The sequence below is a fragment of the Mytilus edulis genome, chromosome 3, assembly GCF_963676685.1.
Source record: "Mytilus edulis chromosome 3, xbMytEdul2.2, whole genome shotgun sequence".
Taxonomy (NCBI): Eukaryota; Metazoa; Mollusca; class Bivalvia; order Mytilida; family Mytilidae; genus Mytilus; species Mytilus edulis.
The window spans coordinates 83,390,198-83,396,244 of NC_092346.1; the positions used below are offsets into that span (position 1 = coordinate 83,390,198).

At 28.9% G+C, this 6,047-nt stretch overlaps 1 long non-coding RNA gene across 1 annotated transcript; it reads right to left on the reverse strand.

The window, feature by feature from the left end:
- Positions 1 to 691: 691 nt before the first annotated feature.
- On the reverse strand, positions 692 to 6,047 carry LOC139514557 (uncharacterized). Its single transcript, XR_011662634.1, has 3 exons — positions 5,654 to 6,047; positions 2,507 to 2,592; positions 692 to 1,312 (listed from the first exon to the last, which is right to left on the reverse strand). It is a non-coding gene; the product is annotated as an uncharacterized lncRNA (long non-coding RNA).

Genomic DNA, 6,047 nt, shown 5'->3' on the forward strand with positions numbered 1-6,047 from the left:
GAAAATGAGCCAAAAAGCAGCAGCTCTTCTCAAAGTGATACTGACAGTGACGAATCTAACACTGAGTCAATTGATGATACACCAGAAGAAAACATGCATGTAGCAGTTTCAAAATCAGCAACAAAAGTCAATCCGAAAAAGTTATCAAATGTACTCAGAAAGGCCTCGAAGAAAATCACCAAAGAGACATTTTCATTCGAAAATAAAACCAATGATATTTTGGAGGAAGTGGAAAACCCCAAAAAGAAAAAAAAGAAAACAACAAAACGAAGGAAAAAATCAGGAGACGCTACAGCTAAAAAATCAAATATTCAGACAACAATGTTTCAATTTGGCGCGGGAACACCAGACTCTTGCAGTGAAAAGCGTCCAGCAACAACACCGACTGATGAAGTCCATGAACGATCCGTCCCTATTCAAAAACCAAAAGGGCATTAACTCATTTGAAGACGATATAATTCAGGTCAATGTATTATGATTAAAGAACAAATTGTATTTTTAATTCCCCCCTTTTTTTTTGTGTGGCCAACACCCAAATATTTCTTTGTAAATATTCATGTGTGTATGTAAATTTATCTATGTTATTTTTGTCTCTTTTGTTGTTTTTATCTATATTATAAAAAATGAACAAAAAAACGGATATGGTATAATAGTAGATTATACATATTCCCATGAAAGAGTAATTCAAAAATATATGTATACATGTAATTTATTTTTGATATTGAACATGTTGAAAAGCACTCATCTTTTAAAAATTCACAATCTATTTAACGGCAAACAAATTTCTATATATCTATCCACTAAATGTCATAATAAAAGCTGGATCACAACTATCAAATGTTTTGTAAACGTTATCCGCCAAAAAAACATTATGCATAAAAAGAGTTATGATACATGTACATCAGCAGTTCCTTATGCTAAGACACTCAGATTAGATCAGGAAAATTCTAGAATCACATTTTCACACAGACATAATCCAAATACTATCACAAATCAAATACTTTTATGCTTGTTAAATCCAATCAAATGTACATTATACACTGCACAAATATTTAATTTTCTTGTACACTTCCTTCTCAATATTCATAGGATATTCAAAATCAAAATAAAATTGTTGAGCAAAGAGAACAGGAAAATCCAGTCATTATGGTTCAGTTGTCATATCATTATGCTTCTACTTTATATCCAAAAGCACAGTCTTCATAACGCTGTGAGAAAAATACTCCTATTTGTGTATCATGAAAATCCCAAAAGTAAATTTGCGCAAAATACAAAATCTCTTGTACATGTTCTATGCAACAGACACATCAACCTGAAAAAGAAAATAAACGTAATAATGATTTCTTTTTTCTTTTTCTTAAACAAACATGTGAACAAGTATATGATTATCACACACAACATAAAATTCATCATCATGATTAATGTTGGTTTTAAACACATGATACTATGTAATTTAGAAATAAAATTCAACTGTTATCTATATTATTTATATGTGTATAATTTATATGTGTATAATTTATATGTGTTTGTAAACAATTTCAGTGTGTATATTAACAATATGATATCAACTTATTTACTTTTTAAGCTCAACCTTCTGTCTCTATTGTATAATTCTGAAGATGCGTGTATGACGTGTAATATAAAAATAATTAATCTCTATAATGAGTGAAAAACTAAATATTTGTTCCTTAAACTGTCAAGGCTTAGGGCAAAAAGAAAAGAGAGAAAGATTAAACCTATGGTGCAAAAACCAAAAATGTAATATTTTATTCATACAAGAATCACACTTTATTGAAAAACATGAAAATGTCATAAACAATGAGATAAAAGGGAAACTTTACCATAGTTTCGGAAATTCACAATCAAGAGGCGTAACAATTCTTATAAAAGATAACATAAAATATAAAACTATTAATGAAACTAGAGATAATGATGGAAGAATAATACTCATTAACATAGAACTTGATGGTAATATTTTTACGCTATTGAATGTATATGCTCCGAACATTCGTCGAAATAGAAACTCTTTTTTCAAAAAAGTAAACAATATCATTAACAATAACCGCTTAGGAATATTAATATTGGGGGGTGATATGAATGAAAGTTTAACTTCATTTGATAGAAAAAGTATTAGCCCTAATAATCAAAATAAACCTGTTAACAGTTTAAAGCAACTTATAAAAAAATATAAACTTATTGATATTTGGAGAGAACTAAATCAAAACAGCAGTCAATTTACATGGAGAAGAAAAAACAATAGAAGTGTTGCAAGCAGAATTGATTTCTTTCTAATAAGCCCAGATATAAGACCTCACATAATATCAGCAGACATAAGACCTGCACTAATATCACATACAGATCATCAAGCAATCTCTGTACAAATAAGACTTAAAGCTCAAAATAAAGGCAAAGGATTCTTTAAGATAAATAACAGCATACTGAATGATACAAAATACAAAGAAATAATAATTAAACTAATTGATACTCATCAAGAAAAAATACTCACCAAAAATAATGATCCTCGAGTTACTTGGGACATTTTCAAAACTGAAGTAAGGGAGGTAACCATTGCATACTGCAAACAAAAGGCTGCTGAAAGTAAAAATGAAATTAAACATTTAGAAAATAAGTTAAAATTCTTAAATGAAAAATCAAGTAATTCTCAACATCTTAAAAAAGAAATAAATAATGTAGAAAACAATTTACAAAATTTATATGTAAAAGAAACTAAGAGGTGCACAAATTAGATCCCGAGTCAGATGGGCAGAGGAAGGGGAAAAAAACACAAAATATTTTTTGGGTCTTGAAAAATCAAGACAAACCAAGAAAACCATTTCCGCCCTTAGAAATGACCATGGTAATATTGTTACAGACGCGTCGGATATTCTTATTCTAGGGAAAAATTACTACCAAAATTTGTATAAAAGTACTAAACCGGACCCTTCAGAAATAAAAAATTATATAAGTCAAACAAAGATAGATCACTCACTATCCAATAGTGACAGTGAACTATTGGGGGGCAACCTAACATTAGAAGAATGTACAAATGCTATATTTAACATGAAACTAAATAAATCCCCTGGACTAGATGGTCTCAGTGTAGAATTTTATCGAACATTTTGGTCATACCTAAAAGAATCTGCAGTGAAGGTATTTAATACATGTTATGAAAAAGAAGAAATGACAACTCTCCAAAAAATAGGTGTTATCTCCTTATTATATAAAAAAAATGATCCATTATCATTAGATAACTACAGGCCAATCACTTTATTAAATGTAGACACTAAGCTTATGGCCTATGCCTTAGCGCAAAGATTAAAAATGGTGTTGTCCAAAATTATTCATAGCGATCAGAATGGATATATAAAAAATCGGTACATAGGTTTTAACATTCGCCAGATTCAAGATATTATAGACTACTCAGAAAAATTTAATATAGATGGGGTTTTATTGTTCATAGACTTTTCCAAAGCCTTTGATTCTTTAGAATGGCCCTTCATGTATGAATCTCTACTAAAATTTGGAATACCACACTCCTTCTTAAAATGGGTTAAAACGTTATACAATGATACTAAAGGATGCCTGTCTAATAACGGCTGGATTTCAGAAACCTACAGTCTTCACCGTGGTATAAAACAAGGATGTCCGTTAAGTTCTCTTATTTTTGTTATGGCAGTTGAAATCCTGGCCTGTAGAGTAAGACAAGATTCAAACATTAAAGGGTTTCAAATTAAACTTGATGAAAAAACTCACAGTTTAAAAATTTCCCAATTGGCTGATGACACAACACTCTTTCTCAGTTCAAAAAATGAAATACACCAAGCATTAAACCTAATAGAAATATTTGGAACACTTTCTGGTTTGAAACTGAATAAATCTAAAACAGAAGGTATATGGTTAGGTAGACTTAAACATTGTAAAGAAAAAATTGAAAATATACACTGGAGCAAAGAACCAATTAAAAGTCTAGGTGTTTACTTTGGATTAGATAAAAGTGAATGTGACAAATTAAATATTGAAAAAACAATGAAACAGACAAAAAAATTAATACTTGATTGGGAAAAAAGAAATTTAACCATGATAGGACGAATAACAGTTGTTAAGTCGCTTATTTTACCTAATCTTACTTTTTTGGCTTCGGTTGTTTCAATACCCCAAATGTACATAAAAGATTTTAAAAAACTTGTTTATAATTTTATATGGAATAATAAACAAGAAAAGGTAAAACGTTCAACACTTACCAAAGATTACACAAATGGAGGTCTAAAAATGACAGACATTGATTGCTTCTTAAATGCACTAAATATTTCATGGGTTAAACGATTAACGGCAAAAGAATTTGCTAATTGGAAAGTCATTCCAACATATTATTTCAATAAATTTGGTAAAAACAACCTTATATTTCATATGATGCCTGACAACATAAAATCATTACCTAATTTAAGTAATGTTCTACCCACATTTTACTTGAACATATTAAAGAGCTGGTATGAAGCATATAATACACCAACAAGTAATACACCTATCATAAATTTTAGAAATATTAGGCAGCAAATGTTGTGGGGTAATAAAAATATAAAATTTAAAGGAAAATGTTTAGTTTACCCAAATTGGATAAAAGATGGTATTATTTTCATTAATGATATAATTGACCAAAAAGGGCACATATCACAAAAACTTATATTGGAGAAACTAACCTCAAAAACCAATTGGATCTCAGAACTTTTAAAATTGAAAAATTGTATTCCAAAAGAATGGGTTAGTACATTAAAATCTGACAAATCTTTGAAAACTTCTGTAAAAACAAAATTAAACTTGTCCTTGATTGTTAACAAAAAAACAGAACTAATTGAAAACATGTCATCCAAAGATATATATAACTATTTAAATAACAAAAATGAGGAGAGACCACTAGGGTTCTCCAAATGGAAAAACATCTTCAATCTAGAATCAATCACTCCAATAAATAATGTGCTTCAATTTACTTTTACCTATTTAATTAATAACAAATATAAAATGTTAAATGGAAATTACTCCATTTCATCCTACCATGTAAACAATTATTACTACAATGGCACATACAAGAAACAAGTATGTGTGACTTGTGTAATGTGACTGAAGATTACGAACACTTTTTTCTCAAATGTCAATTCTTTCATGAATTTTGGAAGAAAATATATGTACTTGTAAGCAAAATCAAAATTGGGTCACATATTTTTAATTTTAAAACTTTAGTACTGGGCTATAAAATACATGATCCTATGTATAATGATATAAATCTCTTCCTTACTGTCTTATTATATTCAATTCATAAAAGCACTCATATATCAAATTATAAACAAAAAGACATAGACGCTTATACAGTTTTCAGAAATGAATTTTTAAACACATACGAAATTAACATATATATTAATGCTAAAAACAGCAAATTTTTAAATGATGTAAAAAGATACATATGATCATGAATAGCTAGATACAATATTTTTTTTATGTATAGAATTTGTGTAGCAAAAGTTGACAATATATCCGAGCACGTGGCAATATACCAAAACAGCATGCTTTGTGAAAATGTACAGAATTTTGTCTCAAAATACTTTTATACACACTTTATCACTTAATCAAATGAATTTCCAACTACAACGTCGAAACTTACCACATGTAATTTTTAACCAAAGTTTAAGTTGTTCGTGTGTATCAATAAAACATATAAATTAATCCGGACAATTGATCAACAAGCTTCAACGGTTTTCATCAATAAGGTTAAAGGTCAACGATCATAAAGTTTTAATCTTTAGAAACAAAACCGGACAAAACTGTACACTTTCCGTAATTATGAAACAATATAGTTTGTAAAATGTATGTAATAACCATGAACTGTAAAACAAACAAACTATGATCTTATATATTAATTCACTGAATAAATTCCCTGGTTATCCAGTGACTAATTCACAGGGATACTCGGCCAACTGCTGTAGGTCGAGTAATTTGTTACAACAGCAAAGAAAAGTGCAATAAAGACATTATTTTATTAAAAAAAAAAAAAAAAA